Source organism: Pogona vitticeps, chromosome 3, assembly GCF_051106095.1.
Source record: "Pogona vitticeps strain Pit_001003342236 chromosome 3, PviZW2.1, whole genome shotgun sequence".
Classification (NCBI taxonomy): Eukaryota; Metazoa; Chordata; class Lepidosauria; order Squamata; family Agamidae; genus Pogona; species Pogona vitticeps.
Genome location: NC_135785.1, coordinates 226,585,202 through 226,598,220, shown reverse-complemented (window position 1 = coordinate 226,598,220; position 13,019 = coordinate 226,585,202).

The following is a 13,019-nucleotide window of genomic DNA, read 5'->3' as shown; positions in this document are numbered from 1 at the left end:
AGTGTGGATGCTAACTATAGCTGGCAATAAACACACACATGGAAGTCAGCAATCATGTATTTGCGTAGCATTACTGAAGCTGGATATTGCCTACATCATCTGATAATGCAGTATTCGTTAATGCAAATCCAGCAGAAATTACTATTGTTTTAGAAATGAGAACTCAAGGCTAAATAGTAGGAAAAATATTTGATCAGCTTCATAGTAAGAAAGCTGCAGACAGGAACATGTGGGTGTACGTTTTCTAGTCCACAACCAGACACTTTAAAAAGAATGTTAGCCTGACCTCCAAAATAAATCTATCAATGTTCATGAACCAAAGAAATTATTATAACATTGCTCAGAGGAGGGTAGCATTGGGATGCACATTTTCCACTTTGGCCTTTTCAGCTTGGGTTGTAAATAAAACAGATTTTGAGAAATTAAAAGTTTACAAAGTTTTCATGCTGGATTTTTTTACCAGTCTGGAGTCATAGTGGCTTCTTCAGCTTGAAAAATATCCCATCCACACAGAAATATTTTGTTTTTTGTTTTTTCTGTTATTGCTACAGCAAACAGTATCACACACAAAGCTTCTTGTGGTATGTGCATGTCCCAGCAGGCCTCATCCCTCCTCCCACTCTGCCTCAAAATTATGCTATGGCATGGCATGGCATCATGTCAAGACATTCCTCCTGAGGGGAATTAGAATTTCGGACTATAAGAAAAGAAAGCAATACAGTAGAACAGTATGACTTTACAAAATACAAACCTAACACAACTAAACAATGAGTGTTCCCCCCAGAGTCACTATCATCTGTAGTTTGTGAACTGGGCAGGAAATTTTGAGATTTGCATTTTTACACACCCCCTTTACACACGTACACCATGAACCTGAATAGGATTGCTTTCTCTTCACTCAGCGGAAATTAGGAAATGGAAAAAGTGTTGGTGTATTATTAAGGGCATTCATTAGTCTGCTATAAAATAAGTCATACATTTAAGCTTTCAAGCAAACATACTCTCTTATGCTGTGCACTGAAGCTCACAGTTTGAGTGGGCTAGTATATGGAAAGTATAATGGTACTTACAATTGAAGTTTCAAGGCCCTGCAAAACACGTCAGACTAAACATTAGGAAGACGTTTCTGAGAATAAGTCAACTTGGAACTGTCTACCTTGGAGGTTAGTAGGCACAGTTTTCAAATATATAGATTTTGTGTATGGATGCACTTTTCAAATGTGCGGCTTTCATCAGATGCATTCTTCTGAGCCATAGGATATGCAGATTTCCGCTTTCAAGATGCATTCCATCTGCCTCTACTTCTGGTGATGTGAATTTGGGTAATCTCCAGGAAAAATCCAACAGAGCAAGATTCTCACACATCTCTACACAAGGATTACCCTTGTTATTCCTTATACAGCCAAACAAAACAATTCATGGATTGCAGGAGCCATAGCTGGCATGAAGACACCCTGATACCTACTGAGCAAATTTCATAAATGTCAGGTGACATTTACAAAAATAGAGCAGCCTTTTAAACAGCTGCTGTTTGAGGGATGGGAGGGAGATGAAGTTAAATGGCTATGAATTCTGTTCTAATCCTATGGGTAAATTCTCCAAATGCTTTTACATAATAACTAGATGTGCCCATCTGCCACTGAAACATTCCCACTCAATTGTAGGGGCCAAATCAATGCAACTGCAGAGATTTTATTATTATTTGTTTTCTCATGTAGTATCATTATTTTATATGGCACATTGCAGAGGTTCATAGGCAAAACAGGCAAGTGTCTGCCTCATAAATAGGTTTCCTTCTCAGTTTCCCAAAGGTTATCTCACTGGACTGCAGTGAAGCAACAACTTCCTCTCTAGCAGTCTTTGTTCTAATGTGATGCAGCAGATTAGAACCTTATTTCTATTTCATATTGCTTTAGTTTACTTCTAGCTGAGGAAGGGTGACTTGCAGCTGAGAAGGGTGCAATTTTGAATTAACAGTAACCTTATTTAGTTATGTTTTAAAATGTATTGTATCTACACACATTAAGGGGACTGTGCTAGTCTTACCCATTTCATCATCTCTTTAATCATAAAAACACAGCTCTTTGCAGATCATAAAGCTGCTGTGTCTGGGTAGCTTCTCCACATGAGCCACAACCTTGATTTGGGCAGGGTGGCTTATGAACTGAGTCTACCCAGATTATACTACACCAGTTAATACAACGAACAAAGTTCAAAGGAAAAAGGAGCAAAGCATTGCTACTGCTCAGTGATCATATAAAGTGTGAAGCGACAGTAAGCTATTTCGCAAGTTGGATGGGTCCTTTCATACCTTCATTTATTTCCCATTCCATCTTCAGAGATAATACTTCACTTGATTAATTGGTTCCAGGACTTCCCCCAGGCTCAGTTTGTGATAGACAGAATGAGAGTTGAGTGCAAGGAGGCTGCCATGTTTGCAGTACATGGCTTCCCATCCTGGAACTTCTGTGACCCTTGTGTCAATCATCTTTGCTCCTAGCTAATCAGAGGCTGGTTTGGGATGGGACCATCTAAGCAGACCTAAAGGGTAAAGTTTTTCTTCTGGTCTTCCTCTTCTTTTAACCTGGCCTTTATCCACCCACCCACACACCCATCCAACCGCCCTCCCCTGTGTTTGGCTACTATGTCATGGGGTGCTTAGTCTAGAGGTTGGCCACCCCCTCAGCATTCTTCTTGTTCATCTCTTTATCTTATATTTCCTTTGTTACAACTTTGTAAGCTGGTTTGGGCACGGAGCCAGATTAGTAGTGGTGGGGAGGGCTTGCACACCAGTACCATCTTCAGTGCTGGGCATCACCTTAAGGGATCTTGGAAGTGAAGGGTGCAGGATTATGTTGCCGTGACTTGCCATCCTGTGTTCTTCTCCAGCAAGGGGTTTGGAAGCAGATTCATCAATGAACAGGAAGGTTGGCTACTGTTGGAATCTGTCCCCTACACTGGAGAAAGACTTTGTAAGCTGTGGCTAATAAAATTGTGGCCAGTTTTATTCCATTTTATGGTCTGATGAGGTTTTATTTCCCTGCTCTCCCTTTCCACTCAATCATGAACAAATAATTTTGGAGATTGACTTCTAATAACTCATCTTAAAAGAGAAAGATTGAAGCCCGACATGATACAAATTCTGGAGCATTCTACTTGGCCATGTGAGTGATTCTATCTTAATATAAATCAGACATCTAACCCAATGATATATTCTTAATCAAAAGCTGTAGACCAACATACAAAAATGACTGGGTGAAGGCCAATAGTCTGAGCTATGTCAGAGGTCAAGCAAGACATGAGCATTTTAGACAGATTGATGTCATGAGTAAAGACCATCTTTCTCTTAGCTGCCAGGTCACAACTCTACTTTCTTTCAAATATTTCAGTACCTGTTTGTGAGAACAAGCATATCTGCAGCTAGCTTCAACTCATCAGGTAATGGCTCCATGACCCAAAGAAATTGTTCATTGCCTTCAACTAATGTGGATAAAGAATGAATTCAGTTAGGGACAGGAATACAACCTGGTGACATCTCAGAAAAGCAATAATTTTCAATGTTTTCCTTAAGGAGTTAAGTATAGTATTATTGGACAAAAGAAATCAAATCATCTACAGATAGATTAAATTAAAGAAGAAAAACAAAGATGACACTGGGATTTGTATACCCCTGGCATAGTAACCAAACTGTCTCTAACATAAGCATTATAAATATTAACCCTAGTAGTCCAGATAGGCGGGGTATATATCAAATAAATAAATAAATAAATAAATAAATAAATAAATAAATAAATAAATAAATAAATAAATAAATAAATAAATAAATAAATAAATAAATAAATAAATAAATGCTTCCGGGGGGGACCCTATGGGTTGAAATCCTGTTGGCACAGCTCTGCTCAGGCAAGGCTGATGACATGATTCATCACAGCCTTTTATGGCTAATCAAAACTTTCCAATTGCCTCCTGCACTGCCACCTGATACTGAGGCTCCCTAAGGACCCCTTTAACCCCTGGGAAGCCTTTGTGGGCTTTGGGGAGGGAGGTGTCTTTAATATCCAAAAACTGAAACTTCTGGTCCCAGTTGTCAGTAGCAGTTTTCAGAATTAAAGACCCCCCCCATCTGTCTCAAGGCCCTCAAAGGCTTCCAACAGATGAAGATATCCTTAGGGAGCGTCAGAACCTGGGAGGGGGGAATCCAAAAGTTTTAATTATCAATAAAAGGCTGTAACTGATGATATAATCAGCTTTGCACTCAAGATCTGCATCAATAGGATTTCAATCACAGAGACTTAGATTAGGATAGTACTTGTTTGTTTTGGTTTTTTGTTTGTTTATTCTATTTATATCCTGCCTATCTGGTCTTGCAAAACAAGAAAGACGTGTTTGAAAACATTTCACCAACCTTGAAATTAGGTGTTTTGAGGAACAGACAAAATTCACGTGTCAGAGATAATATTCAGGTTGCCTTTATGGCTGCTTACTGCAGCCAACCATCACAGTTAACAGCTGTCCGTGTACAGCAAAACACATCCTTTTACAGAGTGGGTTGTTCATTCCTCTAGAAGCTCATTTTATTGAAGAGAGAGATTGTTGAATACCCTACACCTCCAAAGAAAGGGGAAATTATGAAAGAAATTCTTAAAAATATGAAGTTTCATATTTCATGCACCCTTGGTTCGTACAGCCAAGAACACTGATTTTGTAGGATTCTGGCTCACACATGGACCATGCACACAAACAGGAAACTCTACTCAGATTCATCATCATTCCCATGCAGAAAGTATAGAAGAGAGGACAAGATTAGCCTTTCCCTTCCAAGTACATTAGTAATGTTTCTTTCTGGGGCTATGGAAACAGAGATAGGATACAGTCCCATTTGGATAGCATGGGGGCTGTGAACCATTTCCAGTGATGTGCTCTCATGTTCAAAGGAAGCAAAAACAGGATGTCGTTTCCATCCTTCTTCTCCTACAACTCAACATGGTGTCAAAAGCTAAGGGTACAGGGCAACTTGCAGGATAAAGGGATGGTTACTCTTCCTGGCAAAAGCAGTGGGATCCAGTGGAAGATCATCACTGGATCCTGGCCTTTGTGTACAAACGAAATAACTACCATAATGATGGTGGATGGAAACTTCCTTCTGCAACCCTGTCTCATTCCTTCATGCTGTGATTGTAAGTACCCAATCTATAAAAGTTGGGGAAAGTGCAAAAATCATATATGCATTAAAATATGCATTAAAATTGTCACTTTTACTCTATCTGGGATCATTAGTTCTCTCTGCATAAGATTTTATTTCCCTACAAAACACTACATGTCATGTTCCAGAAAAACAAGCATGAGATTAATGTGTCCAGCACTGCATGTACTGGTGATTGTGTCAATTAACAAATTTCAAGTCAATAAAAACTAAACCATATTTACCTTAATAAGGTTTACATAGCTGTGATTAGTAATTTTTCCCAAAAAAAACCTACAGCATTAAGAGTATAAGAGCAATCTAAGGGCAATTAAATTATAGTTCCTCTCTGATTAAGCTTTCAAGATCACGGTAAGCAGCAAACAGAATGTGTCTAATTGATTATTTAATTAACCAGAGAAAGTGAGTACGTGCTAGAATGATTAAGCAATATTTTAAAAATTTTCAATGCATATGAGTATTAGGTACACCAGATGTATAGGATGCTTGAGCATTTCAAACACTGACTTCACTTTGACACACATACTATTAATACCAGTGTTGAATTTTACAATTAGTGTTGTTGCTATGCTGTGAACACTTGGGTCCTGAGACTGTTGTTGTTGCCCTGTGCTGTCAAATGGCCTCTGTCTTATGGAGATCCTATGAATGAGCAATTTCCAAAATGTCCTGTCCCCAACTCAGCTCTTGCAAACTCAAACCTGTGGCTTCCTTTGAGGATTTGATCCATTTTGTATTTGGTCTTCCTTTTTTCCTTGCCTTTTCATGATTTACTCAAAATATGGCAGCCTCTGTGTCATCATGTTTGCCTCCAGAGATAGTTCAGGATTGATTTGGTCTAGGACCCATTTGGTCAACTTTCTGACAGTCCAGGATATCTGCAAAGCTCTCCTCCAATACCACTTTTCAAAGAAATCATTTTTTTCCTGTCAGCTTTCTTAACTGTCCAGCTTTCACTCCCATACATGGTGATCAGAAATGCAAGAGTGTAGATGATCTTAGTGTCAGTGTCCAGTGATACATTCTTAACTTGATGATTTTTTTCTAGTTCCTTAATTGAGGAACTCTTCCAAGTTACAGCCTTCTGATTTCTTGGCTGCACTCTCCATTCAGACAGATGATTGAACCAAGGTACACAAAAATCTCTAACTATTAAAGTTGTGTAGTTCTTGTGTAGTCCTGCTTTTTGTCTTCTCAGTGTTCAACTGCAGTCCTACTTTGGCACTTTCTTCTTTCACTTTCACTAAAAGTCCTTTCAAGTCTTGAGATTAGCTTCCCAATAGAGGAAAAGCCACAGCTAGAAAGCTTGCTTATATTTAAAGCAGCAGTAAAATTGCTCTGCCAAGGTAACAGATAGAGCCAGAAGCAAAGTACTCTAATCTGTTTCTTCGCCTATTTCTGACAATCACTTTCAACCGTGCTTTACAAAGGACTGCCCTACATTGTAAATTAATTCTTAAGGTAAAGGTAAAGGTTTCCCTTGACAATTTTTGTCCAGTCATGTTCGACTCTAGGGGACGGTGCTCATCCCCGTTTCCAAGCCATAGAGCCAGCGTTTGTCCGAAGACAATCTTCCATGGTCACATGGCCAGTGCGACTTAGACATGGAACGCTGTTACCTTCCCACCAAGGTGGTCCCTATTTATCTACTTGCATTTGCATGCTTTCGAACCACTAGGTTGGTGGTTCAAAAGCGCTAGGTTCTTAAGAACCCATAGCAAAAAATATACTCTCTCCCTGGATCTATATTCCTATAGTCTTCCCTTAGCAATGAGCAAAGTATTAATAGATACTGCCAGATATTTTGTAGAACAACAAAACACCAATTTAAAATACAAATAACTAGAAACTACACTTTCAAAAGAACTTGAAAAGGAGTCAGAAACAGAAGGTTTATTGATTTATTTGTCAGTCATACATTAACTGAAGGCTGATTTTTTTGTATAAAATAATAAAGTACAATAATTAGCACCAGGGGCTACTGAATCTTGTGTACTGCTACATGTTTAGTATTTGAATGATTACTTTTATTAGATATTCAACAGCAGATGTAATAAACCTTGGTGTCACATTCATTTTGCCTTACTGACAGTGAATGGCTAGATTATTTATAATTTGTCATTTTAAAGATAGCCTTCATATGCTCTGCACTAAAAAAGGTTTTTCCTTTAAAAAAAATCAATGCTGTTTGGCCTTGGCCAGAATATGCTAGAACTGGAAATTTGTACATATAAATGAAAAGGGATTTAGAAGACAAAGCAATATGGAATAAGCAATAAAATTTTGTGTCTCTTTGAATTTCTGCTGTGGCCATCATAAAACAAAAGCACCTAAGTCGTAGAAGTGATAACATTATAAACAGAAACCATGTACAGAAAATGGGAGAGAAAAATCTATTTTCAAAAGGGCTAAGTACAAAAATGAATATTTCTGAGCGTGTCTCCATGATTTCTGTTCAAAAGAAGATCTAGTAAATGGCTGAGATAATGCTCTTGAAGCAGCTTGTTTCCAGTAAAAAAAAAAAAACAGTCTCATTTTAATTTGTTTTTCATTTTACATCTATTTCATATATGTCCATAAGTTCAAATTGTGCCACACTCTGATAAGAATAAAGACTTGAGCATCACTAAGCAAGGCATTCTATAAAAGAAAAGTTACTCATTCCCAAATCTTTGTGTCAGCCATCCCTGGGCTGTTCATCTGCTACAACATCAAGAAATACCTTAAGAGGCATCAGACCTTGACAAAAAAAAACCCCTAAAAATAGATTGGAATATTCTCCAAGGTTACCCAGCTTGAAGTACATGACTAAACCCCTCTTTTGAAAATCCCTTTCTTTCACCATTTTCTTTTCACTTCCTTTTTATGATAGTCCATGTTTAGCATTTTCCCTGAACCACCCTGTACCCTTTATTACTACCACTTAAGCATTCCTCCTGCTGTATTTTCTCCTTTTATTTCAAAACTAGGATCCTGACTATGAAACAATAACAACACTTTTAATGGCACTACATGGGGCCATGGCACGGCCTTTTCACCTTCCAAAAAGTTATCTGGAACCAATTTCACTGGCACTTAGGGAAAAAAACTTTGTCCACATTAATAATTTCTAGTGAATTACCAGACGTTTGAATCTGGTAATCGAACAGAATTTAGTAACAGATTTATTAAACTGATCCTTTACCCATTATACTTTTAACTGGCTTGCCTCGAGTTCAGATATCTATGCTATTACTTCACAATTCTTTCAGAGGCTATTATTCATAAGAAAATTCTTGTTGTAAGTATACTTTGCGTATTTTATTTTTCCTGATCCCACTGTCAACATCTCTACCTACTGGTTGTTCCAGAACCTCTTAATCCACAGATGTGGAATGTCTCCCATGAAAGGCCACACTGAATAAAATCTTTAAAATCAGTGGGACATTGTGGGGTGGGTGGGATGGACAGACAGTGCTGAATTAAAGGAGCATCAGACTCCATGTTCTGTCATTCACCCTCAGCTGTCCATGCATATTGCTCTGGAAGCTAATACTAAAAAAAACAACAGGTGGGCCTTTCCCTGATCTTGCAAAGGGAAGCAAGGGAGACTAAATGAGCAGAACTGACTCAGCACCATCTGCTGCAGACGCTCTTGGGGAAACTGAAGGTTGAAATCATATTACTAGAAGAAACACCATAGAAAATCCCAGCAATAGGCAAGAACAGAATAGACACAACTCTACAGCTTAAGCAAAACTATGGAAGCTTGGTAGCGCTGCAAGTCAAGAACGTTTTGACATCATTCAGGCATAACCTCTAAAATCCCTATATAGGATTGAAAACAGTGGTGGCGGCAGTCTGCATGTAAGCCCTACCATTGTTTCTCTTCCCCTTTATTTATAGATGATAACTCAGGCCTTTATTTATAGAGCATAAACTTTGAGGCAGTACTCATATGATATGGAGCACAGATAAGGCACAGATCCCATGAAAGCACTGTAAACAAGTTCAGTTTGCCACTCTGTCATGTCTAATTTTGTAATCTGTTTGTGCACTGTTTGGACATTCACAGATGAGATATGACACAGTTTCATCTTCTTCTTGGCAGAGTTGACATGGAGGGGTGTCCATGGTGGGGACACTTTATATTGTTGTTATTGTTACCAAAGGGGTAGGAAGGGAAGAATTTAGTATGGTCATAAGAACAGGGGACAACAAAAGAGGAGGTCTTAAAGACTTAAACTTTATAATGATTGAATAATAGAGCTGAGAAAATTCTCCCAAGGAAAAACACTGCACAGCACATGTATGCTGGACATGTCTCTTTTAAGACAGTTGCTGAAATGGCAATACTGGTCTTCTCCAGATGGAACATTTTTTTCTTCATCACTGGTAACATTTTTTCCCTGCCCTGCATATGACAGTAAGTAAATGGGAGTGTCCTGATGAAAAAAAAGCTCCCAGATAGCAACAGGGCAGGAACAGGACACTTGAGCGGAGCTAAGAGTACAGCTACACTGTTTATCCGTATCAATTTCAGCTGCAAGATATTTTAAATTGATTTACAATCACATGGTTTTTGTACCACTGTGTGTGTTCATTTTAAAAATTATATATAAATGTTGAATAAAGTAGGGGCTTAAAACTGCTTCAGGAAAGTACACATGAGGTTTTGAATCATTTTATCAACCAGCATATTTGCAGACCATGTTTTTATTATTGTGTGTAGCTTTTCTTTTTAGGCATCCTTTGGAATGCCTGCATTTATCTTTATTTAAATATACATAAATTATAAATGCCATATTGCTACAGAGATGTAGCGAAACAATTTTAAAAATTAAAATTTTTTCAGATGGATGGCAATGTCCCTCCTGTCTGAAACCCGCGACTGCCTACAAAGACAGTATTTAATCTAAAAATGGCATCCACATTGCCTGCAGCGATTCATAAAGAGTCAATTTCAGATGCATGTTAAATGAAAAAGCCCCTTCCAGCCTCTTCAAAATAACCTCAGTTTGTGGTCAAAAAGAAGTGGGCTTTGCTGTGTGTTGTGCAGTGTCAGGATTTTTAAAAGGATTTTAATTATGCCAGACCTGATTCAAGAGTCATTCTTATTGTTAATGTAACCACACTCTGATTCAGGCCTTTCTGAAAAGTTTTGTTTTTGCACCCTCAAATCCCTGCCCCATGGCCATGTTAGCTGGGAAATTGTAAGACCTACAGTCCAAAAAATAACTTTTGCAAACTTCGGTTGTGATTGCTTAAATCACTAAGAAGCGCATACAACACATGTGGACACATGGCATCACAACTGCCTTTTCAGGCATTACAAAAGTGTTAGTCTCTGGGTACTTCTGTTTCTATTTGTTATCCTCCGTATGTTTTGAAAATGCACGTACTGTATGAGACATTTAATGCCTCAAGCAATTGCCCTTCCTGTTCTCAGTATCAGCTGCCCCCTGAAAGAGAAATATTATGCTAAATACACACATCCCAAGTAGAGATATATATGACTTGGGGTGATAGTTTTGACTGACTGCTGATGTGATGAAGCTTTTTACAAGGTCAAGCAGGCACTTCATCTGATGTGTCTTAGCAGAGGTCAAACCCCCTGATTGGCATGCCTGGAATAATTTTTTCAGCAGGTGGTTTATGAGATGCCCATCACAGATTTCAATGACAGGGATAGGAAGCAACGTGGTTCCATTTTCAGGCTTGGAGGCATAGTTTGTCTCTGTTGGAAAAAAAATGAAATGTTGTATCCATTTAACTGTGATATAAATTTCCCCTGAAGAAATTAGACTGAAACCTATTGGGAACTCGTTTTTTAACATCACCTTTTCTAGAAATTGGAAAAGTTCTTCCTGAATGACAACTCCTAGTTTGAAACATAAGAGGAATAAATGTTCAAATTACATTTTTGAGACCTTGGAAACGTTGATTTAGGGGCTGCGGAAAGATTCCAGACCTTTGAGTCAGGGCTATGGAAGGGCCACATTTCACCACATGAGTCTCTCCAGGAGACTATTGTCTTGGGCCTGCTATCCTCACAGACATACGTAGTGAGGACTTGAGAGAGGCCTCCTATGATAGCTGCTCAGGCTATGGGACTCTCTTCTGTGGAAGTTAGGCTTGCCACCCTGCTGTTTTTCTGATACAGGTTACATAACAGGGCCAGTATCCTTTTGACTAAATATGTTTCAAAATGGCATCACATAACTGCCTTGCCACCACTTTAGAAGGTTCTCCATCCTGTACTCCTTCTTACACTGGCTGCAGGATTAGACACACAACAGGTCATATGACTAGAGGCCAGCTCAAATAGAAAGGAAATGTATGGAATTGCGCATCCACTCCATGTGCATACTGGCCTATATGTTTAACTGTATTTAAGTACTGGAATTATTCTGTTTCTAGTTATGTTTGTTTGGGGGGTTGTTGTTTTTATCATTTTGTAAGCTCCCGTGGGTCCTTACATTATAAAAAGTCTACACACAATAATTTTTTCATGAGAAACAATGTAGGAGATTATTGGAGGTTCTGTTTATATATAATACTTGTTATCATACTCGGAATCCTTTTTACTGGCATATCACACACCTCTATCTTGCCTGGGTGTTACATCTGATTTCCTCTACCCTGTAAGAGAACAAAGCACTGAAACTTAGAAAAGCAGCCAGCAAAACAATTTTCACTTGTTGAAGGAAACTTGGTTTGATATTTCCTTCCGCCTTTCCTTTCCCTGCCCAATGCAACCTCTTTTCCCTGCAGAGCTCTGCGTGAGCAGCATCTTGTAGGAGTGGAATGACTGTGTTCATTTTGCAGTTGGAACTCTCGGTTTTTGGCACTCTCTTTTTTTAATGATGTGCTTTGTTAAAGAAACCTGAAGGAAATGAAGGAGACACGAGTTCCAAAATATCTCTTAGAATGTGGAGCCTTTGAAATGCGGTGCTTTAAAAAATGCCTGCAGGAGGGCTGAAAGGAGGTGACATGACTTTTTTTAAAAAGCGTTGAAAGTTGCTCACAATCTAGTAATGGGGGCAGCAGGTATTGGTGGCTTCAGGAGTCATTCCTGAGCCACTGCAGACTACACTCTTCAGAGCACTTTTGGTCTAAGCTCAGATTTTTGAAAGTACGTGACCATACATTCACACTCCCAACTGGCATGACCAAGTCCCACACACTGCTGTACAAAATAATCTTGTATTCTGAAGGCTTCCAAATGCATTTTTCTTATTTTTCCATATTTGCATATCCATTGGTGGTTACCCAGTGTGGTGTACTGGATAAAGTGATGGACTAGGACTCTAGAGATCACAGTTCGAATCCCCACTCAGCCTGCCTGGAAACTCGCTGGAGGAGTGGAACTGATAAAACAACTCCTGAACCATTTCACCTTGAAAGCCCTACGAAGGTCACGGTAAGTCAGTTCCAACACAACAATAACACACCCATACAAATTTCTGGCCGTGGCAACATTGGGAGGCCAGCAAGAGCTCCAGGGCCAGAGAATGGACAGGAGAGGTCACAAAAGTTCCAGATCCAGGCCATTCATTGCCGCCCCATCCCACAATGCTATCTTTGAATCTCCTAATTGTCCACTGCCCCCATCCCATGAAGGGTGATCATGCAATTAAAAGAGCTGTGTGCCCATACCTCTGATCCAAAGCTTGGAAATAGCACAATACAAGTCACGTCATGTATGATAACGTAACAACTTTGTTTGTAACAACTAGTGACTGTTACTTTTTAATGTAATGAGTAATGTTTACTCATTAACAATGTTTATTCATTAATCCTACAATGTTGTTTTGAGGCTGGCATGGGGGGGGTC